The sequence below is a fragment of the Anomalospiza imberbis genome, chromosome 1, assembly GCF_031753505.1.
Source record: "Anomalospiza imberbis isolate Cuckoo-Finch-1a 21T00152 chromosome 1, ASM3175350v1, whole genome shotgun sequence".
Lineage (NCBI taxonomy): Eukaryota > Metazoa > Chordata > Aves > Passeriformes > Viduidae > Anomalospiza > Anomalospiza imberbis.
The window spans coordinates 134,293,527-134,321,319 of record NC_089681.1 but is presented as its reverse complement, the minus strand read 5'-3'; the positions used below and the strand labels follow the sequence as shown (position 1 = coordinate 134,321,319).

Sequence of the window (27,793 nt, the reverse complement as noted above, 5' to 3'; positions counted from 1 at the left end):
TGGTAAATCTGTGCATAGTAAGTCATAATGAATCATGCTTATTAGCAATTAGTATCTAATAAAATTTCAAATTTATTAGAAAATTGAAACCACTGGTATGGATTTATATATTCATATAAATTATATTTAGCAATATTCATAATATTCAGTTCTGTCTTTCCCAGAATAACATGAAAACCCTATCACAATGATTAACTGTATGTGTTTCTGTTATTATTCTGACAGGTTTATCAGAACAGTGTATTTCAGATTTCTGTAAATTATAATAAGATATGACTGGCAGGCTAGATAAGAAAGGATAAACATCCGCGAGAAGGAAAATTGGAATAGTTATATATTGTATTTGGTAAGACAGAGATCTCATTGGAAAGAAAGATGGGGGAAAATATAACCATTGCAAGGCCACAGACAATTTTAACAACAGATTCTACTTATTTTCCACTTGGCAACCATTATATTAGATATGGCATAGGGCGATCAAATATAAGTAGAAAACAGGAAGTTCTTTCACATTGCAGGCGACTGTAATGGGTATTGCAAACAATACCTAGTCATTTTTATTTGTCCCTTTCAATGTGCTAATGAGACTCTCTTGCTTATAAAAGGGTTTCACTTGGCTATTCAGCTTTCTGCCAGTTTGGAATTGGCTAGTACTATATAGTTGTATTGTATGTTTTAGCACCTGTTGTTATGGTCATTACTCAGGGATAGTGACAATTGCCCTTTGGTCTTTTGTACATGTTGTTCTTTCCAGCCTCTCTATGGCGTATTGTTTTTCGGGCTCTGAACCTGTCATCTTCCCAGCCTGAATAATTTTCTCGCTGTAGGACAGTTAGTGTCTCATCAGTCAAATACTTCACTCTGGAAGTGATTTATTCAAAGCCGTGGGGTTTTACAAAACTATCCAGATCACTTTCCTGAATGACACAAATTATACCATTGCTAAATATAATACAGAGGGATTTATTGCACTGTCTACTTAATAATAAACTGCAAGTTCTGTTCATTGCATAGTATCAGGTATCTGTGCTTTCTGTCCTATTTATTTCAGTACCTGTGAGAATGCTGTGTGAGGCCAGGGGACAGAGGGAGCGCTGAGTGATGTGCTAACATGCAGCCGGGAAACTGGGCAGCACCCTGAGAGCACATCCCCTAGCAGGACCTCTGCGAGCAGAAGGCTCCATTAAGATGGCATGGGCTTGCGACAGCTTCATTCCTGTTCCATGATCTCATGGACCAAATCAAAGGATCTGTGTAAGTGCTGAATACATGTGTGTGTCCAGCTGCAAGAGAAGGCCAGGCAGGAGCCAACTGTGGGAGCCCTGCAAGCTGTGTGAAATACTTGGCAGGTCTGAAGTCTAAATTCAGTTATGTAATGGATGTGATTACCACAGACTAGCATCTTGTACATTCATTCACATCTTTTAGATAAAAGAGATAGAAGGCTGTAACCACATTGGGTTTATTATGCCAGAAGCAACATACAGCAAGAAAGTGAACACCATCACATATTTTCAATTTCTTGTTAAGGACAGAGAGAATATGGTAATTATATCCCAAAAAAAAAAGATAGAGACTCTTATAACAAGTCACCTAAATCCAGAAAAGCATCTTTTACTATAAGTAAAATGAGAGGTTACACTTCATGTCAGAATGCTTTTATGAAACTGGTCATAGCTGTCAAGTTCAATCTGTAATTAATATATGGTGCTGAATAATGATTGTGTGGATGCATTTGGAGGTATTTTGGTGGATTTAATATGCAAATATTTTGACCAATGTAAACAGTATTATTAAAGATTTTTCTTGTAATTATATTCACAGAGTTATGCAGTTATTTATGGTCTAGGACTTCATAGTTGTCTGGTAGACAAGGCTTTCTATAGTTTTGATGAACACTACCTTCATTTTGTCAAAACATTAAGTTTGTCGTCCTCCTCCTCTACATTATTTTGAACTTTCCAATGAAGAGTTTCAAGGAAAAAGATGACCAAAAATATGGGAAGTTCGCTCCCTTCCTTTGTGAAGAGAATCAAATCCACGTCTCAGTTCCAGTCAGTAGGTTTGACCTCTGTTGACTGTGTAGTTTGAGGTCCAGCCACAAACATTTCTAACTTCCCATTAGGTAAAGAGTTCAGTAAAATCCTAATTTATTAGTTGCATTACTAATCTTCCCTTACAGAAGCTGTTGTTTGTCAGACCTCTTTGAAAATGAGGATTTTGTTTTTCTGTGTTGATCTGATCTGAATTTATTTATTCTCTTTTTATATGGAATAATATAAACCAAACATCAGTTTTTAGACAGGTAATTGTCTGTCCAAAATGGACAGAGGCAGTACAAAAGGTGATATCATTATTTGTAGTTTTTATCTGAAAGACATGAAAAATACAGGGCTGTTGTCTAGAAAGTACTTCTACTTTCTCTAATAACATTATAGTCAGATAATTGGAGCAAGTATGATTCCATAATTTGCAACTTGATAACTAGCTTGACACTTCTTTAAAATCATGGTCTAAACACACTCCAATAGAATGGAAAGAGTGTGAGAAACAAACAAAATGTAGATCTTTGCAGGAAAAGATAATGCATATTTTTATCACAAATATCTAGGGGTTATAACTGATTACCAGGTTTGGCTGTTAGTTGGCAGAGCCGGTGATATGTGCTCAAGGACAAAACTCTTGGGGTCTGGAGAGGATTATAGGTTGTGCCAGTGACTGCAGGGACCAGACTTACCAGCACTGAAAGCACTTTCCATTCCAGCATGCCAAGAACTGATACACCCAACATTTGAAATGGAATACCTGATGGTGATTTTTTTTTTCCATTGGAATCCTTGCAATTTTCTTTTAATAATTTCAGTGTATTTTTTGAATTATTTCCTTGGTTATTCTATTAATTTACAAGTTACATACAAACTGGGGACTAGGGCCTCCAATTTAGTTGCCTGTATTTGGAGGTACTCCATATCTTTTCAGACATCCCAGAGGATCTCAGGAATCCTCAGGTAGCTGCCAAATGTAATGTATGATTAGTTCTTTCTCTGTAGTGCCCAGACAGAGGCCATGGTGGGTTTGCAAGAAACTAGGACATCTTAGAGATCACCAGGTGCCTGTGTACAAGTAGTGAATCAGACCTTTGTGATGGATTTTATTTTGCAGAATTATGCATTTATATAGACCACAACATCCTCCAGTCTTCTCCAAAAACACAACCATCAAAATGCCTGAAGAATACTGGACTGAAAATAAGCTTAGATTAATTAAGAGACTTAGCAGCATTTTTATTGTTGTTACCTAGACTCTTGCCAAAAATGTCCCATATCTGTGGGAACTCATATACTTTGAAAAACTGCTGGAATTATTTATATTGTTATCTAGACCCATGTAATTATTTAATTGAATGTAATTTCTGACATAGCATATTCTGCATATTCCTTAATCTTCTAATCTGTATCACATAATTTTAAAGAAAGCTACTGACAAACACTGCGACCCTTCCAGTTATGCATCATCTGGCAGCTTCTTTAAAAAATCTCAATAATTGAACTCTGTGCAGAAGAATGTGGAAGGCAGGGAGGCATTCATGCACCAGTTCAGTGGACTGGTCATAGCCTACGATTTGCCATGCAGATCTGCCAGCACAGGCAGAACCTAGTGGCAGAATCTGACAAATGGGCAAGCAAATCTGCTGTGCTGTGGGGGAGAGATAAGCAATGCTGTGATGAGACACAAAAATGCAGTAATGTCAGAATTCTGGTCAGGGAATACCATAACCACTGTATCTTGTCTATACTCAATGGAAGGGGGGGCAGGAAGGAATATGTATAACAGATGGCCTGAAAGCAGCAGTTTTGAATTAATCAGGATGGAGGATTATGAGGATCTAGATGACAGATTTAGTCTATAGATGCAGATATAGAAGCTAGATATGCGAAGTATTACTGTGGTAGGAGTAGCAAGCCATGCACATAGGCTTAGAATTTAGTTGGAAAGGACTATTGGAGGTCACCACATACAACTCCATGCTCAAAGCAGAATCGGCTTTTAGGTTACTGTGGGTAGTCCTGCTGAAGTCTGAGTATCTTCAGGGATGGATTCCTGCTCTTTCTGAGCAACCTGTTCCTGTCCTTTAGTACTCTCACAGAGGAATTTTTTTCTGTATTCACTCAGAATTCCCTTTATTGCAAATTGACTGTTGTATTTTCCTTGTGCAGCTCTGAGAAGAGTCTGGTTTCATCTTTCCTGTAAACCCAGTTAGGCAGTTGAAAGCAGAAACTGGATTCCCACATAGTCATCTCTCCTTCAGACTGAACAAACCCAGAGACTCAGCTTTTTCTTGTATGTTGTGTTTCTGGTCCCTTAAACATCTTGGTGTTCTGGTCCCTTAAACATTTGTCTGCAGGACTTGGTTCAGTATGCCTGTGTTATTCTTGTACTATGGTTGCCAAAACTGGACATGAGTGTCAAATAGAGGGGCCCACTCTGTTCTGTGAGCCAGGAGGCTGTGCTGCTGCTCATGCAGCTACTATGGCATCAGCACTGCTGCTGCACTGACAGCCAGAGCCTGGACAGAGGGAAGCTGCAGAGAAGTCATCTTTGTAACCCTAGTTTCTGAGAACCATTAAAAAAGCCCCAGATCCCATTAGGGCCCTTTTATATCTATCATGATGTTGGATAACTCATTTAAAAAGACAGCTGAGAGTTGTCCTAGCATGGGTGAGTTGCCTAAATTGTCTAAAGGAAACTGTAACTGCAGTGCTCAAGGATAATATGTGGTGATTCATCAATTGTTTTTCTGCCAACAAAACCTGAAGATAGGGAATTCACCAAGACATACAATGCAAGGACATTGTGAAGTCTGAGTAATAAGAGAAAAGTTATATAAACCAACAAAAACAGTGAATTTTATCTCCAGTGAAAAAAAAAAAAAGCTGTATTTATTTTAAATCCAGTATCTAAAGTCTAGTGTATGAAAATTCAGTTGGTCCATCCATGACTAGAAAAGAAACAAATATCTTGTTTTATAAAATTCTCCATAAAATGGTATAACAACTTTATCTGTAAATATTATGACTGGAGATTATTCTCCAGATATGAGGATATGAATGTAAAATATGTGAGTAGCACAGTATAACTAATGGTGTTTATTTTTACAGGATTCAGGCAAGAATCATATATATTAGGCTTGTTTTCCATTTACAGTGCTATTGTGAAATTGTTGAATGTCTCTTGAAAGGTGCTGAGGACCCTCAGTTTCCACTGCTGGACTTTGACTTTAATTTCAATATATATTTTAAAGGACTATGTGAGCTTTTAAGATGCTTAGTATATTGAAATAAACGTGCCTTAAAATATTGCTCTTTTTCAATACAACACAGATGGTGCAGATCCCTGATGTAACTTAATCTAAAGCAGCCTTGGTCTTTGTCTGTAGTTCTGTCATAATTTATTTTCTTTTGTATGTCAATTGTATTGCAGACTGAAATCACAAGGCAGAAGTCAGAGGTATGTAAAAACCTTCATTTCCACTTTTTAATTCCTGACCAGTAATACTTGGTTGAATCATTCGTGTTCCCTTTTGACAAGTATCATGGAGGATCTCTCTTGGGCTTTGCATCAGATTAATTCTAGGCTCCATCACGATTTCTTTCTTCATTTAGTATTTGCAATCTACAACAGCAGAAGTTGCTGTGCTGCTAGGTGTGCTTCTGATTCTGTGAGGTGCACTAGTACCAGCTCTGGAAGTATATCACTCTGTATTTTTTTTTCAGTTGTTTTAGTTCTGATTAATGATAGCATAAAATCAGAATTAGACCAGCAGAATTATGGTGGATTTGAGTTCACTTATGTATTTATTTATATTTCAGTGACTCTACTTTTAATTCTAGGTGATATACCAAGCTAAAAAAAAACCCACTCAAAATTTAATCTGATATACAGTACATTAATAAAATAAAACTGCATTTGCAGGATTTAAATAAACCATCAATAAAAGCTGCATGATGGAATTTTAGTCTTAGCTAAGCAGAGATATGAAAACCAATGTCCTCAACCTGATTCAGGGACTCTGTGATGGCAGGTGTCCCACCTCTCCCTGCTTGCAACCCTACTGTCTGTAGTGCCATAAAGTTAAAGCAACAGAGAGATGAGCACAAGTGTTCAGGTGTAACAATTGTGATAACGCGGCATATATTTTTTCACAGGTCTAAAATACCTGTCCTCTGGTTTGCATGACAGAGGCTACTGTCTAATGGCAAAGAGCTCTCTACTGTGTCCACATTAGCCAGTAATTTGGTGCAATAAAAGGCAGAGTTTTTGAGCAGAACAGTTCTGAGACCTGTACATCTACATTACGTGCAGTCCAGGGGTTTTAGTGTGCAGCTGTTTGAAGTCGGGCTGCCAAACCCCCATAATCATCATGACCACAGATGCGGTCTGAAACTCTCTGAGGCTGAAACTCTCTAAGTTAGCAGATTGTGTGCTGCAAGAAAAGCAGGCCTGCGGAGGGAAGTAGCTGGTGCTGAGGACCACACTCTATGTGTTTCAGAGGGTGTATTTCAAACTGGATCTCATCTGACCTTATACACTGAATGTCCATTAATAGCTGCAATGCCCCAGGTGAAACTGAGGTACACTTTCTAGTTTAGTTTCACCTACAAGGAATCCAGTTTGGGCTCTCTGAGACTCCTCTGTGGTGCAAATCAAAGAGTGGGGCAGCTAGGAGATCCGCATCAAACACACACTTTTGATGGAACTGACTCACTGCAATGTCATGGTGCTCTGGAGCAGCAAGAACTGTTACAGTCTCATGTGTCCCCAGCAGGGCTGAAGTGAAACTGGTGGCCATATGGAGCACCACTACCAGGTTAGACATCCCTGAAAGGAAACCCAGTTAGCATAAACACTGTTCTGTGAATTGCACCAGTGTGCAGGAATTGCATTGCCTCAAAACACAGCACTAATAGAGATGCAGTTGTAGCCTGGATTTTGTAGCAAAACATTCAATTCTTCTTGGCATCTAAAATGGAACTGAAGCAGACCAAGCCTCTGCACTGGGACTTGGGAGGCAAGGATGAGAAGGATTTCTGGAGATGGGTTTGAAAATTAATCTGTGTGCAGACGTACCAATCCAGTGCCTCGACACAGCCCTAGGCATTTAATGAGATCACACACCATGAATTTTTCCCTCTGTAGAATAACACTGATGGAAGGACTTCCTGGATTTCTGAGACCCTTCTAGCCTGAAAGAACAGGTGGAAGTGGGGCAGTGCTTCATTCCAGAATTCTGTGTACAGGGGTGGGGGTTTTTGTTTGGTTGCTTGGTTGCTTGGTTGCTTTTGTTGGTGTTTGTTTTTGGTGTTTTTTTTTTTTTTTGGGTTTTGTTTTTTTTTTTTTGAACACACAATTGCCATTAGGTAAAGATTCAATATGAAAGTTCTTCAACTGCTGGTGGGAGAAGGTCACAGGTGTGTAATGGCCTACAGCTGAAGTCTAAACAGGTGGCTTTAAGGACTATTATAGCTGTTATGAAGAAGACAAGTCTTTAATTACCAATTCTTTTTCTTAGATAGCCTGAAAAAATCTTACTATAAACCACACTCACTTTGGCTTTTTTTTTTAAGTCTTCATCTATCATTTTTGCACACCATAGTTTGTTCCAACAAAATATATCTGGTCCCAAGAATAATTATAAGTCAATAGCTGTAATATTCACCTCACAAGCAAAAGAAAGATTTTTATGTATCTAGACCAAATATTAAAATGTAATGCATTATATTTTTTATCTAAGTAATGTCATAGGTAAATTAGAACGTGTTTATGTTCTGGGCCTTGTATGAGACATGAGGATCATCCAGTAGAAAACTATTTATAATTATGGAAAGCGATAGGCAAAGACAACTGTTGTAGTGTCAGTAATGATTACTAGGTTGTTCTAATTTTATCTAACTGCATTTTCTTGATTTGCAGATAGCTTTATGAAGCTTAATCTTCAAGTACTAAGCAAGTTGTTAATCAGATCATATTCCCAGTGATTCCAGTCTGAATCCTATCTGGTTTGTCTGAAACCAATCCAGACAAACATACTTTTTTGTAACTTTGAACATTTTGGAAGGCTATTTCCACACTAAATTAGGAATCATTTGTGGCAGCTACCTGCCACGACCTCAAGCAGACGAGCTGCGCCGGCCAGCACTGCCCGTGTGAGGCCGGGTGGCCGCCACATGAGTGGGCACTCCAGGGGAATGGCATCTGCCACCCTGGTAGTGCTGAGTGCTGCGGCGTGGGTTACGCAGCTTTGGTAGCTTCACACCCTGAGAGGTGATGAAGAGACGAGAGAAGGACACTTGTTTGTGAGCCCAAAGAGTCTTTATTCCTCCAGGTGAGAGAAGGACTCTCGTTTGCGAGCCCAAAGAGTCTTTATTCCTCAGGCAGGGCAGGAACAAAGTGCTCTCGGGGATGATGCAGTGACAAAATGCCGACGAAAAAAAGGCTGGCAGCAGGTTAAAGAAGGAGTGGGCAGACAGGGGTGTAAACCTGTATCGCCCAATGGGGACACACGAGAGACAGGATTGACAACCCACAAGGAGTGAACAAACCCTGACTGATGGGACCAAACAAGGAGAAAACAGGGAGAGGTGAGAAGATTGACAGGTACCCGGGGATCCAAGTGGCAGGAACTTTCGGGGTAAACAACTTGGAGCAAACCACTGTGAGGGGAAAAATGGGGGAGTACAAGGAACAAACCTAACTAACATTAATATAACAACTGACTAAATCAACCCAAGCCACAACAATCATTAAGAATTGTTTTAAAAATGCAATGATTTTTGATCCATGCTGCTATTTGGAAACTCTTTATTTTTACAAACTTGCACATCAGAACTTAAGAATGGTTTTCAAAATACTGTAGCTCAAACAAGATTTTTTGAATAGTTAATTCTATCTCTTGAATATTTTGTTTTGTTTGAATCTACACACCTGGCCTAATGTTTGCTATGTAACAATTTTGTTTTCTTCTTCAGTGGCATAGACATGACCCATTAAACAAAAGTCATTAGACAGCATTCACTCTGTTAGAAATAGAGCAAAGAATTTTTGTACAAGTATTAATTTGGGACACGAGTGTGCATAGAAGTGCTAAAGCCAGAAACGAAAGTTCTTCAAAACCATAATCATATAGACACCTGATTTGCTTACCTTCAGTGCTTTATAAATAGTTTTTAATAGAGATTCTATTGTTTTTCCTGTGTAAATTAATGGCAACATATCTGTTGATTTATGGAATTTCAGGATTAGATTAAGAACCAAGGTAATTATAACAAAGACATGTAGGCTTACAGTAAAACAAAGAAAACTCTAATCTGTTGATTGATACATTGTGGCAAGTGTTTAACCAGCTTGCTTATTAATGGCTGTCAGCTAACAAACACCACTTTAATTAGTTTAATCGTGAACCTTTTTTAGAGCAGTGATAGCTGAAATTGTCAAGTGCTGTGCAAGCTGAATATGCCAGAGCTCTCCTGGTCACCCAAGAGTGTGAGTGAGGTCAGGCCAAGCAAATCTCTGATGTATAAAGTATATTTCTGTTTGTTTGTTTGTTTGTTCGTTTGTTACCCCTCACTTCTCATCCTCTCAGAGAATTGAACCTGGTACAACTTGCTCTTAAACTTGCCCATTAATTTCTTAATAGAAGAAATGTCCTACATCTCTATAGAGACTGTCCTTTTGGAGAGGCAGACATGCTTCAGGTACTGGAGTGCTAAGGAATGATCAGCTTTTGTACAATAGAAATGGTGTTTATGTGTATACACAGCAGTGTATGTATGTAGGTAGGGAAGATATTTTCAGGGGGGCTACAGGAGAGATGGAAGTGCACGTGCTGCACATCCTGGCCTATTTAATGGTGCAGGAAGCAAGGAAGGAGGGATAATCTGTGCTTACAACAATGTGACAAAGACAAAAGAGAACAACGTTTGGGATCACCAGCGTAGGATGAATTTCAGAAGCTTTTATCTTTGATGAAATGTTGCTTTAATTGTTTCTCTTTGAAATGTGTCTCATTTCTGATGGCTGTTTGCGAGGAGAAGTAGCAATGTTCAGCGCTTAATGCATTGGATGGAGAGATCTGGGATTTATCTGTCTCTGATTCCTTGTGTGATCTCCAGTTAATCTTTTCCTCTCCTTGTCTCAGTTTCCTTATCTGTAAAGTGGAGTTAATAATCCTTTCTATCACCCAGCGCATAGTGAAGTTAGACAATTCAATTAATAGTTGTAAAACTAATTTAGCTGCTGGGGCAGAAAATGATAAAAAATGTAAGGAATTATTCATAAATGTGGTAAGCTATCACTGTCCAAATCTGAGGAACAAATGTTCTGCTTCATATTTTTACCAAATTCTGCTTACTTGCGTTACCATTTGTCTTTCTCTTTATTTAACATATTTGTATTAATGTAAGCAAAATCTTTTCATATGTAGTATTATATTAGCTAACTGCTAATATCAATCAAGATTAAAGGTATGGGCCATATGCTACCTCAGTAGAACACCAGTGATTGTGAGTTTGAAGTTGAGACCCACTGAGGTATTGGGTAAATTTGGTTTTGTCTTTGGTGTGGTTTTATTTTTTTTTTTTTAGCCAAATAAAATATCATCAGAAAATGGACTACAAACAGTATTTCACACTGGTACTAATTTAGTATATTTTGATTTTCCATTGTAATAACCAGACATCCTGAACATTGTCAGGGACATTAATATAGCCTAAAGTTTTCTGTTTACTAGCTAGCTGTACAGGCTACCGTAGAAGTAAGCAAAAATCCGTTGTGTCCTTAGATGATTGTTTCTCTACATGCAATTGTGTGTATAGGAGGAAGGCTAAAACCAAGTACAGTGTTCTATTAGCTGCCTGGCTTCAATATGCATGTTTCAATAAAGAGCAATAAGGGGTATACTCGTGGAAATGGACCTTGTTGAAATTATAAGACTTTACAAAAAGATTAAGAAATTGCAGGGATGTAGGGATGAGAACACAGAATCACAGAAAAATAGATTATGCTGAGTTGGAAGAGACCCATTAGGATTATTGAGTCCAACTGCTGGCCCTGCACAGGGCACTCCAGGAATCACACCATAAGCCTGACAGCATTGTCCAAAGACTTCTTGAACTCTGTCAGGCTGGTGTTGTGACCACTTCCCTGGGGACCTGTTCCAGTGCTCAACCACCCTCTGGGTGAAGAACTTTTCCTGATATCCAACCTAAACCTCCCCTGACTCAGCTTCAGGCTGCTCCCTTGGGTCCTGTCACTGGTCACAAGAGTGAAGAGATCAGTGCCTGCCCCTCCTCTTCTCCTTGAGAGGATGTTGAAGACCACAATGAGGTCTCCTCTCAGTCTCCTCTTCTCCAGGCTGAACAGACCAAGTAACCTCAGCCACTCCTTATAAGGCTTCAGACCCTTCACCATGGCTCTCCTTTGGACATTCTCTAACAGCTTTATATTTTGGTGCCCAAAAATAGCTCTTGAAAATGCTGGGAGAATAGATTACAAAATCTGTGATGAAAACAATTATTGAAACTTCCCCCCACCAAAAACGTATCAGTTATTAACTGTGATACTTTACCTGAATATTGTGCTGCTTCATGACATCAGCATCAACACCAGCAGTCCCTGTCTACCTTTCTGGTCTACACTGGCAGTACATGAAGTGTCTCCTGATGGAGATGAGGATTGCTGGATCTGTTCCTCCTTGCTTTCAAGGCTGATTTCATATTCGCCCCAGGCTCAGCAAATGATACTTTGTAGGAATGCAGAGTGAGATGCAGCCTTTCATGCATGCAACATCAACTGAAGTGGCCAAGATACAAAAACTGCTATGACCAATCTAAGACTTGAGTGCCTCCCACATTTCAAGCTAAAGGATGAGCTTGGGGCAAGAGCTTGAAGTCCCCAGTGAATGAGACTCACATCATTCCTGAGCTTTGAGTGATTAGGGCAGACAGAGCAGAGATCATAGGGGATGGCAGGGAAAGTCAAGCTGTTGCACATATCCAACACTTACAGTGTTAAGAGAAGCAAGTAGGGTAATATGTGTTCCTAGTGTGGTGGTACAATGTTGGTTTTGTCTATAGCAAATAGACATTTGTAAACAACATTTCAAGTACCTAACTCACTGTGCCACGAGTGTTGTGCCCTATAGGTCAGCAGATGACTGTGAAGCAGGGCAGAGATCAGCACATTTGTCATGGTCAGCTGATACTTTCTGATATAGATTTTTTTTTTTTCTGTTATAGATTTTTTTTCTCTCCTGTTACTTGTAGCTTTGCACATCCCAGCATTTGTGGCTAAAAAGGTCCATCTTGCACAAAAAAAAAAAAATCAGTCAATTTTCCCTTCTTATAAGATTTATAATTTCGTATAAACTCACAGATTGCTCGTGTTCAGTAGAGAAATTTGCATTTTGAAGCTAAAACATGTGCAAATTCCACTTTCCTCAGGGTAATCACATGTCTGACAGCTCCCAGAATTGCCAAGACTTCACAAGAGCATCTTTGCAACCTGAGGACTCAGAGACAAAGCTGAACTTTCTTTAAGTTGAGCTGTACTTTGGAAGAGGTGAAGCTGAACTTGAAACTGATCCTATTCTATGTGAAATCCATTGATACACACAATAAATAACAAATCACATGCAGTTCTGGGTTAAGAAGTACTGAGAGCTGAGAGTATTTTACTAAGGAACTTGTGGAGCAACTTCAAGCTTGCCCTGTGCTTCTACAATTTCCCAGGCATGTATCCCATCAGTGGACAAAGATAACGAGCCAGAAAAGCACAGTGGCATAGGAAAGTATGAACCAAAAAAAGCCAACAGAACAACCAAGAGGCAAGTGGGAGGCTGGCAGTCTAAAACATTACAAAAGTGGTGCAAATATGCCTGCAAATGTTTTTTCTTTAATTAAATAAATATTTCATGACAAAAGAGTATATTCATAAAATCTCCACTCAGTCCTATAAATAACATTCCAAGTCAGGATGACTTCTGAACCTCTTCTCCCTACTCAGGGGCTTCTTTCTCTCAGATTATATCTGTTAGTTGAGACAGCTACTGCACCTTTGAGATAGAATTAGATACCAGAAGAGTGAGGGTGGCTACATAAAAGCAGCTGCATTCCAGTATAATCATGCAAATTGGGTTGGGGTGACGCCCTAGAAGTTCTCAATATAGACTATTCCATACAATGCCTGTATGACCCAAAATACCAATTAAATTATAAGTTCTCCAAAATGCTGTGGGGTTTGGGGGATTTTTTTGCCCTTGAAAAAACACTCTAGATAACACTCTAGTTACCCATCTAAAAAGGCATATGACCACCACTGAAGTATAAAGTGCCCATTTTTAAAGTCATAAAATAGAAGCATTTGAAACAGAAGTAATTAAAAAGACAGCTAGTACACTTCCTGTGAGGAAATTAATTTTTCTTGTTTGTATCATTGACCTGGCCTTACTGTTCCCTGTAATAGGAGCCAAATGCCATATGCCTAATAATGTTACTCTTTCTAGGTTTCCTCATCAGAAACAAATCTTTCCCCATGTGTTGTTTATTGTGGTTTAGTTTTTTTTAAGCAGGCTGATCTTTCTTCATAGCCAGAACTGACAGTTTCCAGTGGCACTTTTATGGCTGATACACAGGTAGGGCTTTGGGAGAGCTTCATCTCTAACTTTGAGGTCTCTGTCAGACCAAGTCATCCTAACCTCCTTTCATATCCCACTGAGAGGAGACAGAAACTTTCCAAGCATGGTCCAACTGTCCTATTATAATGATAATTAGATCTTCAGTGCTTAGAAAGGAGTCTAGATGACTAGTTCAGATGAAGAAGTCTTATGAGTTGAAAAAAACACCCTCTATTGAAATTAAAATCTCCCTGTCCTTTGCTATTTGATATGTTTTAGTATCAATGTGCTTCTGAGCATAAAAGCAAAGCTTTTAGAGAATTACAACCAAGAGGAGAGGAGAGGAGAACTTGAGGGAAGTGATGAAAAGATAACAAGTTTCTTTGACTTATTAAAAGCAACTGCATCTTTAGAAAATTGTAATAATAAGGAATACATTTAGCTTCTAACACTTCCAAAGGAAAAAATAAAATAGATACATCAAAATAAACATATTTAAAGAATAGATGTAATGTCTTGCAATGTTGATGTTAGCCATGCTATAACGAGAGAAAGAATGAGTGACAGCAACTCATTACAATGACATGCCTTAACTTTCCATATCCAGATATTCTTAAAAGAATACTTGCAGAGTAAGTACTAGATGAACTCAGAACACTAACAGAAAATATATATGAAATTATGCATTTCGATATATGAAAAATAAAGTATTATATACTTCCCTGAGCATTTGTTTTCTATATCCAAAAAAACCCCCATTACAATACAGGAAAAATGGCATAATTTTCTGAATATAATGGAAACTCTGAAATGGCTTCAAAAATTCATTAAATGAGATCTTAAATAATTGCTTCGACAAGTAAAGAAAAAGTTGAACTTACTTTTTTGGCATTTCTCTTTGGTATAGCTACTGTTTCCATTTCAACCAATGTCTTGAAAGTGGCAATTCACTGCAATAATCTAATCTCAAGAAAGCACAATTTAACCTGGGACCAGAAAAACTATTGAGTGTTATTATAAGCTATTAAAAAATGTCTGTGATATGAAGAATAAGCTATTCTGTTCTGTATGAAGTGAATGGTGAGCCCAGGTGTACAAATTTAACAATGATTTGAGATTAATTTTCCTTTACATTTTTTTGCTTTTGTGATATTCATTATCCAACCAAGATTTAAAGAGACCACTAAAATTTTTAGAATCGTCAAAATTTCGTAGCAATTTGTGACATAAATGTTAGCTGAAGATGTGCTTCAGATGCTTTGATTTTATCTTGGCTATCATCACTGGATTCTTCAGGTTCATTAGTTAGTCGAATTACAGAAATGTCATTGAAGTCACCTTGTAAATGTCAAGCTGAATGTCAGCTGACAGCTGAAATGGTGACATTACTGAAATGCTTCATATGAGGGTACTTTTTGTCACAATAAAAATGTTTTCTGTCCACTGAGACAGCTGTGACTCAATGGTACCTAATTTTACATGTATAGAAGAACAGAAAGGATGGTTTCTGCTTTTGAAGGCTTCATGGGAAACAATTTCATGAACCTCAGTATGAAAATCTATTGTAGAACCTCTTCAACATTTCAAGTTGCACACTTCAAAATAATTAATTCGTATGTTATTTAATATTACGTTGGTGACTTTTGATGAAATGAAATCAATAGGTTTATGTTCCAACCTCAGAGATTCTTTTTATATATTAGTAAAACCCCTAATTTGGGGATGAGGGGGTTAATTCCACCCTATTTATCTAATTGTCTACCCATGCTGAAACAAGCAGAGCGGCAGCACTGCACTTGACTATAAAGTGGTGGAGGTTTTGATTCTGCTGGCACACTGGAAGTCTTTTGGGCCATTGTGCAAATTACAGTATAATGCAGTACCCTAGAAGAAATAATTATACCCAGCCTCTAAGAGCCAGAAATCACACACAATAAATTTGAGCCTTTTAATTTGGTTACATGTAATGTATGAAATGCAGTTCTTCCAGAGCTATTGGAACCAGGGGGAGCAATATGATTATGGCTCTATTAATACATTTTTCCATTTAAAAACTGGGATCAGACCTGAACAGAACAAAAGGATGAAGTATAATTTGAATGCTAGAGACTGGTGTGCAGGGCAATATGAAGGGAAAAACACAGCATATGAGTAACTGCTCAGTCCCTTTGCATGTCCTGAGTATCTGCTCCCTAAGCTGCCCTTACAACAGCAATTTATACATTACAAGTATGACAGGTAATACCGAATAATTCCCCTTTTTTTTTTCCCTCAAATCTTTAGAAAGGGTAAGAAATAATATTACTCTATGTGTGGTGCAGGAAGGTGGTCTTTGTGGTTCTTTTTACCATTCCTTTAAAATAAGACATGAAAAAGCTACTTTGCTTTGCTATGGCTAAGGCAGATTCAGATTAGTTATAATCTGTAAGAACCAATGCGGTTCTCATGTTTTTTGAGTATCTTTTCTTTTGACAGATTTGTAGCCAGCACTGTAGCAGGTTCCTATATTGCAAAAGATGAAGGGTATATTCTCATTAATTTAGCAATATTGAGTTGCACCTTATTTAGCCATCAGCATTCTTTGATTTTAATAGCACTGTTTGGAGAATGAGATGTCCAAACTTGGCTGTTTCCAAGGAAAGGATGCATCCAAGCCTCTGAAAGTGCAAAAAAGCAGCGATGTTTCAAAGAGTACAAATGGGACACAGAGGCAGTGTGCCACACTGGCCTCTGAAACCAAAACTGCAGTATCATCACCGTGTGCATGATATTTGTAAGATGCCGCTAATCTCAAAAGGTTGAAACTTCCATACAGTAACATTTTAATTACATGTAATTCTCAAAATTAGTGAAACTACTGTGAAATATGTCTAAATTTCTATTCCTAAAACAAAACAGTGGAAGAAATAGAACTTTGCACATCACAGGAGGTCTCAAGCAAATTTCAGGTTATTCCATTTCATTCTCACAGATGCTAAGCAATTAATCCACACCCTTAATCACAGTATAATAAAAGAGATACAGAGATAGAGAAATACGGTGTCTGTGGAGAAACGGAAGGGTCTTAAAATTTTTTTGACACTCTATCTGCATATCCAATGGCAAACAGAAAACCTGCAGGTTTGCTGTTTGAGAAACAGGATGTTTACTGAAAGAGAACATACTCCTAAAGATGGTGTTTTAGAGGTGTAGTGCTGATGAGATGGCTCCTGCCTATTGTGGCCAAAACACGCCTCAAAATATGCCTAAGGCTGTGATTCCCTGATAAATTACCTTGCCTACGTCCTTGCCTCTCTCTTGTGCTGGTGTTGGTACTCATCTGATCCACAGTGTACCAGTTCAGAGACATACTCAAGCACAAAAAGTGATGGTTTTCTGAACTGGATCTCCCTAGGCTGAACCATGCAGCAGTGGTAGCACAAGGGAGGGAAGGGGGAACAGGGTGGGAGGGGTGAAGTGTTGCTAAATTGTGACGGAACTGCAGCATAAGTGAAAGTTAAGACAAAAGATTTGTTAGTGACATGTTTATACTTGTTAAAGTTAGAAAGGACCTCTGGAGGTCATCTGATCTAACCCCTCTGCTCAAGCAGGTACACCAAAAGCCAGTTGCCCAGGAACATATCCAGAAAGCTTCTGAATATTTACAAGAGGGAAGTTCTTCTGCAATTATGCCAAGAATAATGGTTTTTATTTCATAATAAGTTTTCTAGGACTAAAATGAATTAATGTGAAGCTGACCAATAGATGCTATGTTGCTCCCCTGAAAGGAATGAGTACATGGCCAAGTGGTTTTATGAGAAATGCTTTGAATATCTGCAGAAATGTTCAGATTTGGGACTCACAGAAGTAGGGCTTCTCCTGACACGGAAATGTTTTAAGAATTGAGTAGTCCAATTTTAGCTTGGGAAAACTGTTCCCAAAGATCTAGATTTTAATACAGACAACAATGCTTTGGAACCACAAATCAAGTCCTTCTCTAATATCAGCAATTGTTCCACTAGGTACAATTAGACCTCCTTCTGGTTTGGTAGAAATCAAGCCTAAGGGGCTGAGCTTGCAACATGACGTCTCTCCTCATAGTAGGGTAAGTGTTGGTGTTGGTGTCCCCAGATGGCAATGGAGTGTTCTCTACAGAAAAAGGGAGGGCATCAGAGGGGTGTTTTTAAATGGCCTTTAAAGGTTGTGTGTCATCCAGAGAGACATACAAAACAGATTCCAGCCTGAAAGGGGAAAACATAACAGATTTGAACAGAACAAACCAAGCCATAGGTTGTAGACTGTTTAAGATGATTGTATTGAACAGTTGTCCATTGTACCCGAACTGCATTGGCTGAAATTCAGAGATCTCAAGAAATTAAGAATTTGAATCATGTAAATCATCTGATAAGCAATATAACTTTTTAGAATATCACTAAAAGGGTTGAGGATTAAAAGGTATTGGTAAACCTAATTATTTTGGATCAGGTCTCTAAGGGTTTTGACAATGGTGTGAAGAAAGAAGCTTGAACTTAAGGCTTTTTTGTACACGAACAGTAAAGTCGTTCAGTGGGTAAAGAGGACTGGGGTAGAGCAGTGGCTGTGGTGAGACTATCCCACATGCCGGGATGAGGGGCCTCTGGGCAAGCATAAAACACTGCCTCTTGGCAGGAGGCAAACAGGAGCAAGCAAGAATTGATTCGCCTGTATTTTCACAGACTGGCAAAGACTTGTGCCCTGTTTGCCAGAAGATACTGATTCATGTGACTGACTGCCATTTACTTGTATGGCAAATTTATTCTAACCTCTCAATGTCTGTTTTCCCCATCTGCTGAGAAACAGTTCATTAAGAAATCAACTGTAACTTGTTCCATGCTTTAAAAAGCTAATATAATACATAAATACTAAATAATATTAGTAAATTCCTTTGGGATACATTATAAACTTTTCCTAAGACAGCAGCAAGTCTTATATGTCCTGTTAGCTAAAACTTCAGGTTTCTCTCAGCAGGCAAAATATCCATTCTGGAAATTTCCACAATGTTGGAAATGTCTCCCTGTCAGGAAGCTAACAATGCCCAAACTGGTTGTTTCTAGCCTTAGAGATGGGAGGTACACGGTTTAATTTAATTTCAGACATTTGGGCTGCCTGTTCCCTCTTTTTTCATTGCAGCAGCTTCCCATGCTGTGGTCACTTGCTATGCACTGAGACCCTGCTGTATCTGACTTCACAGTGACCCAAGGGCTTACCTCCTTTTGGAATAAGGCCTTTCCTTTAAGCCATCAACTTTTATTTTCAAGGCAAAAATGGTTTTGCCAAGACCAGTGTAAATAAACCCCAAGGCACCCAATGGATCTCATGCTTTCGGTAAAATCTCCCAAATCAGAGTGATTTTTCTGAGTAAAAATCAAAAGAACCAGTCCTCAGATGCTGTTATGCACATTTTCTTCACTTTAGGTACCAGCTTTAAGTTGTTTTAGCATAGGATAGCTCTTTTTCAGGTAGTTCTTTTTATCGGAATGTTTTTCAAGTGCACTTCTGCTCAGGTGAGAAATGTGTAATCAATGATACTTTCCTACTCCTCAGATCCCTCCTTTGTATATATTTGGTGAGATGACTCTTTAGTGAAGTGGTTGAAATACTGTTACAGTGCTTCACTACCTCCTACAGCCCAGAACTCATGTTTCTGAAAGGACTTTGGGTGTGATGAAAACTCTTTACTGAGGTCCAGCCCAGTCAGTTCACCAGATGAAGTCAATGGGGGCACCATTTATGCTGCTGAACTCCGAGATTCAGGAATAAGTGGAGAAAAAGAGAAAAGAAATCTCCAAATGGGAAGGTGATTTTTGAGATTGATCGTTACTTTTAAGCTTGAAAAATTTCACCTGGACATCATGGAAAATATGCCTGCATGCTAATAGACAGTATTCAGGAATGAGATTTTAAATCTTAAAATTTTCTATTAACATGAAACTTATGTGAAATTTTCTATTCAGTTATGAAATTCTCAACAACAGTGTTGGAACCTTTAGGAACAAAAGCTTTTAACTGGTTCAGCCATCAACTTTAATCCCTTACACTTATGTTTTTTACATGGCTGTAAATTTCCACATATATTCTACATTCATTAATATTTAATGTATCTACCCACTTTGTTAGACTGTAGCCTGCAATTGTTAAAGCATTGTTATTGAAACACAGGAATAATCTCAGGGCTGCAGTGTAGAGAAATTACTTTATCTATAAGTTTCATTGGAGAATATTTTTATCTTTTCAGTGTTTACTATTGCTATATCCATAATTACTGCTTAGGTATTACTGCTATTATTACCTAACAAGTGGTGTGGTATTTGGAAGAATGGTAGGAACTTAGTATATAATTTCTGTGAGTACCAGCTGGGATGCACTGAAGCTAGACAGGGAGTACTGTCAGGGAATGGTGCCTGTGACACTCCTATAGGCAGTGACGAGCTGGCCCGTGCAGCTCTCCGTGCATGGCACAGAGGGGCTCACATCCTCCACTCCAGCCTGTGAGGGCTAACCACAGCACAGACCACTCATGTACCATACCCTCTGCTCCCTGACATGCAAACACTGCTCTCTTCATAGAAACCAAATTAACATACAAAAGACTACATATATTTTTAAATAGTTTCTCATCCAAAAGATACTCTGACTTGGCTTTTTTCCTACTTTTCCTTAGAAACTGTTGGAAGTAACAATATTTCAGGTTTATTGGAATGCTTAGAGAAATACATCTTCTTGAGAGATGTGTTTCAAGCTAATACTACTTTCTGCAAGTGAACATAATGGAGGACAGAGCCAAGAGGAACCTAGTAACTGATAAAAAACATCCCACTAATGGATAAGAAAGCAAATTAATAAAATACTGACATGATAAGCCATACAAATTGTTTCTTTTCTCTGAGCAAAAGGGGAAACACAACTTGCTATCTGACAGTGGGTCACTTTGATGACATACTTCATGACACCTGCTGTCCTGGTAGAAGATATTTAATGTCATTTATAAGGTAATTCTTGTTTCAAAAGAACAGTCTCATTCATGGTTTCTCTGCTACTTTTTTTTTTTTTAAATATCTGATGCCTAAACTTCCAAAGTAATTTTCTTGTCACAAAGAGCATGCAGAAGAGGAAAGAAAACACCCACTGCTTTCTCCCTCCCTCCTCATTATATTATGTACTTGTCTCTGCTCCATTTCCCTTTTTTTGAGCTCTTCACTGTAACAGTGTTTCTGACTTATGTATTTGTGTGTATGTTTCTGTCTAGTTGTGCAAGCACTAAATGACAAGAAATAGTATTTTCTTGTAAAATTTTAATGGTGTCTTAACACTATTCTTTGGTACTCAGATAATGATCTTGAGAAACAGATTCTGCCTGACAATTAGTGAAGAGCTGACTATGTATAAGTATGGCTAAAGCCTCTCCTTTGCAATATTCAGCAGCAAAAATAACACAGAAAAGGGCACAAAAATATTAGCTTACATAGTCATATTTACTGGTGTTTTCTCTGCTTTGGAAATAGAAGAGACTCCACAATCTGCCCCAGGTTTTCTTTCTTCTCCTTTCTTTCCCAGCAGGACCTGAACAGAAACCATGTGGCCTGCAAACAGCGAGTAGGATGGAAAAGGTTTCTTACCCCATTACAAATATTTAAGCATGTCTGATTCTTATTTTTTTGGACAAGTTTCTGTGAGTAAATATTGGTTCTATAAGTGTCTGCAACAGTAAGTGTAGTGTTGGTCCAGTATCACCAATACCCCGATTCTGTACTCAGCACAGCCTTTAGGCCTTGGAGCCTTTTCCTTCCATGGCATGGGAGTTTAAAACATTTCTTACACTTGAGCTGAAACCAAACTATAGTTATTCAAGGAACTGAAAAACATACTGGAACATGTGAATATTTCATTTGTAGACAGCCTCTGTTTATCTTTGCTTCAAAGCAAAAACAAAGCCTCTTGGCTTCCTTGTTGTCTTCTTCAACACAGGATGGGAGCTCTGCCTTACTTTCTGCAGGACTGTGCAGTACCTAACATCAAAGAGCTGACATTTTCATCAGTATGAAAACTCCTGCAGTGCTGCACTTAACTCTGCAGTTTGCAAGCATCTCAGCTACCCTTTCTGCTTGCCTTGCAGAGGAAATGTGGCTGCAGCTTCATCTCCAAGTGCTGAAACAGTGACAGTATAAGAAAGCGGAGGGCCAAATTAGCTGTGGTTTGTGGTATTTCTTCTTCTGCTTCCATTTTCTGCCCTCTAATCCACACATGTAAACCCATTTACTTTAGAGAGTGAGCTTTGGGCATATATATTTGTTCACCTGTGATTTCATTCCTCCCCCCTCAACACCCCCACCCCCACAATGAATCAATCACCAAGTCAACTTTAATCACAGATAAGATGCTCTTCTGGAACTAATCATTGTAGCTTCTTTGATTTTAAAGGAGCTATGCTCTTTTTTTTCTTTTGTGAGAAAAGGAACTAGCTAGGGTTAAAGTACATTCAGTGCTTAGAAAATAAATTCTTTTTTGCTTATAGTAACTCACATAGATAATTCTATACCCTCACTTCCTCTGTGTTATGTCAATTGTCATCCCACTCTGCTGGATTTTGCTCTCATGCAAAATAAATACAAACTGAATTCTTGAACATCAAAAGGAAAAAAAAAAGTAAGGAAGGTAGTTAAAAACAACACAGAATACACTAATAACCAATTTTAAACTATTATGAATCTCATGCTTATATTGTGTCACTTTAAAATAAAGCACAACATATTATTTGGCCATATTTTTACAATTTTTAAAACTTGCCCCCAATGAAAAATGGGGCAAGTCTACTTTTATTTACTTGTCAAAACAATATCTGCAATGTAAATGGTGTTAGTCCTAGTCCTGGCCATATCTAGCTTCCCAAGTCCTCTACTACAAATTGGTAGTGATGTAACAGAATCAATTTGGAGCAAACAAACTGATCCAGCTCCTGCCTACAATGGCTTCTTCTTTTTTCTCATGGGACCACTGGCTTTCTCCAAAGCTGAATTTCTGGAAATTTTCATGCTTCCCTGGTGAAACTGAGAGAACCTAAAACCTGTTAGCTCTGATGACAAACCTGGGAGATGTGCTGCTGAAGACTGCTATGAAGTTTTCTATGACATATAATGATCAAAGCTTTGTCTCCACACAGGTCACAGTGCTTGAACAACTGATAATCCCTGCTAATTAATCTCACACCAGGACTCTGGTTACTGACACCAAGCCACACATGCAGACTGAGCAGTGTCTTATCATCCCCATGATCACCAGGATATGCCACCTCCACTGCTAAAGCTACCAAGGAAGAAACCTTGGGCAAAGAGGCACCTCCTCAGCTCTAGGATAGCTGTAATGATTCTGTTCAGCATACTCTTTTAAACCAAAACAGGCAAAGCAATACAATATCTGAGGGTAGAAAATGTCATACATGTAAAAAGGTGCTCTTACAGTGTAGCAACTTCTCCTAAGAACAGGAAATAACCTGCTTTTGCTAGTAAAATTGTTTAGTGTAAACAGTTGCAGTTACCTCTGCACCTGGATAACTATTTACATTAAACATTACACTACTTATCTAATGACAAAACATTAGCAAAAAAGAATTGAGTAGATCAGGCCTCATACATGTGTACTTTCAAACATGTACAAGAGCAAAGAGTTTTCGTAAACTGAACAAAACCATTACCATGGCCTCACGTAGAGCAGTGGTGGCCTTGTGGCTTGCAGCTGCATAGACCTTTCAAAGACGAGTCCAAGCACAGGTTTGCAGCACATTACCATGCACTCAAACACCTTTCTCTTCTGGTCTACAGCATTTTGTGCAGTTTCTTGGAGCTATCACTTGAATCTCTTTTGGTCTTGTGCCTAAGTAGCTCTCACACTGATCTTCCTTCTGGTCACATGAGAAATCAGTTTGTTCTTCTCTGAAATCCTTTGAGCTTTATATAGTAATTACAAAGTTCTTAGATGGACAAGTACATAATTTGTTTTCTTTCCTTTTGTATTCTGGTATTTACAAAGCTGACAGTTTGCATTTATTTTAATAAAAAACAACATTTTAAATATATTTTGGCATCAGGGAAGTTTTTTAAGTAATGGAAAGTGATTTAGGAGATTGCTATGTGAAGTTTTAATTTTTTTACAGAATACATCTTGGAAAATGTGTATTTTTCATGTAAATCAAAAGAATTTGAGACAAGATTGTTATCTAGGGTAGAGGTTTTTCTAGCAGAACCACATCACAATTTCCTGAAACCTAAATATTTCAAGTTTCTTACATTAGAACAAAAAATTTCCATAAAAGACAGACTTGATAGATTTTAACCCTCTAATAGCATATATGGGTCCTTTGTAAGTTTTTTTAATGGACTCAAATAGTAATATATTACAAGGAAGCCAGAAAGAAAGAAGGCAAGCACATATCCATCTTCGGGAAGGACAAGGAGAATTTGAGGCTGTACAGGCCACTCAGCTGAGCTGCACTCTCTGGGAATGTTACATACTGAGTCTCCTACAAGCACTTCCAAGCACAGGAAAGATAAGAACGTGATTGAGAACAGCCAGCACAGAATTATCAAGGGTAAATTATACCTGAACAACCTGATTGCCTTCTGTGATGAGATGACTCGCTCTGGGATGAAGGGAGGAGCAGTGAATGTTGTGTTCTTTGATTCTAGCAAAGCCTTTGATATGGTTTCCCATTATCTCTTTAGAGCCAAATTAGTGGCATATGGATGCTGTAAGTGGATGATAGCAGGGGTAGAAAATCAGCTGGACCACCATGCTGGAAGAGTTGCAATCAACAATATGAAGCAGAACTGGTGACTGGTTGTACAAGTGGCCTCCCTCAGGGATTCATAGTGGGGACAACACTGTTCAATATCTTTATTCATGACCTGGGTGATGGGATGGAGTGCACTCTCAGCAAGTTTGTAGGCAATATGACATTGGAGGGAGCAGCTGTGGTTCAAAGAATCTGGACAGACTGGAGAATGATCTGACAGAAACTAATGAAGTTCAAGGGCAAATGAGGTCTGGGATCTTGCATCTGGGATAGATTAAATAGGTTGCTGTAACAACAATGTACCTGCTTGTCTGGAAAGCATTTATTGCCCTCTGTTCAGTACTTCTGAGGCTGTATCTGAGGTACCTCTCTGAGGGTATGCAGGACAAGAAAGGCATTGACATACTGGGGCAGGTGCAGTGGAGAGCCACCAGGACAGCTATGGAGCTGCATGACGTGCTTGTGAGAGCAGACTGAGACACCCGGATGTGAAGGTTCTACTGCTGGTTCCAAACACCTAATGGGAGAGGAGCACAGAGAAGACTCTTTGCAGAGGAGTCCAGTGACAGGACAAGCAGCAGCAGCCACAAGTTGGATCATTTAGAGTTCTTATTAGATATACTGAAAAATGTTTCCCCTATGCAGGTGGCCAAATACTGGAAAGGTTGCAGGATTTCCTTCTTTGGAGATTTCAGAACTGGAATGGATCAAACTGATAGGTGGTGCAATGGTGACCATGGGATTTCTTTCAATCTAAGTTGGGCAGATGTTTACTTGTTACTTTGTTTAGATACTGTAAAGATACTGTTTAGATACATGGGAGACCTGATTTTCACAAGGTCTATTAGAGCTTCAGAGTTCAGTTATTGTTGTCAGCACTCAGGGTCTTGGTATCTGAGGTTTTGAATGGAGGCATTCAAAATAAAAGGATGTTTCTGTAAACTGAGCTTTGAAAACTCTGTATCTTACTTTTCCATGACTTTCAGGAGAATTTCCAGGACTAACCTAATTGTTATCAGTGAAGTGTTTCAAGGTCTCAAGCAGAAGAATGCCAGAAAATTCTAAAACAACACTGAAAGAATGCACAAGCATAACCTTTTCTCAAAACAAAACCTGCAGTTCCAGGGACAACTGTCCAAATTAGAACACGTGGGAACAACTGTAATTCTGTGACAGCTCTTCATCTATTCTAGTTCCTGTGATTAACCACAGTGAGCACAAAATGCTAAAATGGCAGCTGCTAAGGAATCTGTATTTCTGGGCTATGAATTGAAAATTCTTCTGAAATTTTGAAAATTATAAATATAACAGCTAGAGGAAAAATGGAACCTACAGTGTTTGGGGTTTTCTAAAAAATTAGATAAACTCTGCACCAAGCATTTTTATTAAAGGGTGTGCAATTAAAGAACTAAATACTACATCTTATTTCTCAATCTATTATTCAATTGTGTGCCCTTTTATGTTTTAAGGGTTATTAAAAGCAGGTAGAGGAAGCTTAATTTTTTTCAATACAATAAAGAACATATTTTGGAAAAAAAAAAGAAAAAATAAAGCTTTTATACTGACACAAGAGCAATTAATAGATTATTCAAAATTACATTTATCACCTGATGTTGAGCAAAACCCCTTTCAAGTTGAAAAGTAAACAAGAAAATGTATATACAGAATGTTCTTATTAAGCTTATATTTGATGCCTTTTGTAAAATATCATTATTTTAATAGTGAAATCTAACAAGTTTGAGGAATTTGCTGGGGGGAAAAAGGTTTATATATTGTATATACTGCCCTCTAACCCCCCAGCTGGAGTAACATATACAGGAACAGTTCTGCAATTTCCCAGCTGATAAGACCTGATAAAGTGGGAGTTGAATCTCCAGAGAGACACTGGAAAATCTCAGTTACTCTAGAAAGCTGCACACAAACAACTCACAAAGTTGAACTCTAGGCCCTGCAAACCTAAAAAGGGTTAAAAACTTTTCTACAGAAAAAGGAAGAGGTTAGCCCTTAAAGACCGTATAAGCTGCAAAACCTGGCAGTTGTGGCTTGTTAAACTGCTGGGAGGTGGAACTGGCAGCTGTGCTGCCGAAGTGGGGAAGTCATAAAAGGGAAGCAGAGGGCCCCAGAGGGAGCAAGACAGTTGGGTTTTGCATTTCTCTGCCTTGGAGAATTGACTTTGTTTTAATGAAAATGGACACTGCTACTCCTGGATGCTGATCGTAGGGACACTTAGTTGGCTTGTTTATGGAGAGCCAAACAAGGTGAAAATCAGCTGTCCTGGCTTCCACTGTTCTTAGGATTGTGACTATAGGAGCTGCACCTGGCTGTACTAATTTCCCAAGCCTAGATTGAAGTGGGATGCTATTTTTTCACACTTAAAAAAAACCAACCAACAAAAAAAAAAAAAAAAAAAGAAAGCATCACTTACCTTAGTTGTCTGATCTGAAATTTGAGCTGATACTCTCTTTGCAGGGCTTTGGGTTTTTACTGTGCTTCCTGTTGAGGAACAAAAATAAACTGGTAGTGCTTAAAATGAAATGTCAGAATCCTTTTGGCTTAAGTAATTATTACATTTATCTTTGCAAATTAATTTTAACAATTTTGAATTTGTACTTTAAATTTTGTTCCATAGACCACTTGGAATCTTCTGTAATACTGTGAAATTCTGTGAATCCTGTAGTTCTTAATGGCACATTTGAAAAGTGCAGGCAATGCTTTCTGCTTGTAAACATATGTATCCAGTAATCATCCCCCCATATAGATTGACTTGTTCTCCTGAATATGGAGCAATTAAGGAGTCTGAATTTTTATTTATCATTTTCTGTTTTACAAATGAAGGAAAGTGTTTGTCTTAAAAATATTTGGTCTGGTCTTTTTGTATTTCCAAAAAAAAAAAAAAAAAAGATAATGGTTAATAATTTGACATCCATGTAGGTTTTGTGCTCTTGTAGCATATGAACTGATTTCAGACATTATTTATTTTCATCATGTCTTTAAGACATGTTCTTTTAAAAAAGTGGCAGCATTTATTTCAGAACTACAGGGTAGATTTCAAGCAACCCAGCTTGGCTTGAAGTGACATGTGCCCAGACCAATTTATGGAGTAATGGAACAATTTATGAGTCTGCCTTAGCTGAAATTAGTTTCTATGGCAGTTGGCCCAGTCTCTGTGAGCCTTCTGTTCTTTGCAGCTGCAGAAAATAATTGTAAAGGGGAATATTACCTTCCAGTAGCTAGGCAAAGCCTCACAAACTATGTGATATCCCTGTCCTTCCAACTGGAGACGCTAACTCACCAGCAGAAATGCTCTGGGTGACCAGTGA

General features: G+C 38.4%; 1 long non-coding RNA gene across 1 annotated transcript in view; it reads left to right on the top strand.

Moving 5' to 3' along the window:
* Positions 1-27,016, top strand: part of LOC137461667 (uncharacterized) — a 34,687-nt gene extending 7,671 nt beyond the window's left edge. Inside the window, exon 2 of the long non-coding RNA XR_010993452.1 lies at positions 25,119-27,016. This is a non-coding gene — a long non-coding RNA (uncharacterized lncRNA). The remainder of the gene's footprint in view (positions 1-25,118) is intronic.
* Positions 27,017-27,793: the final 777 nt, after the last annotated feature.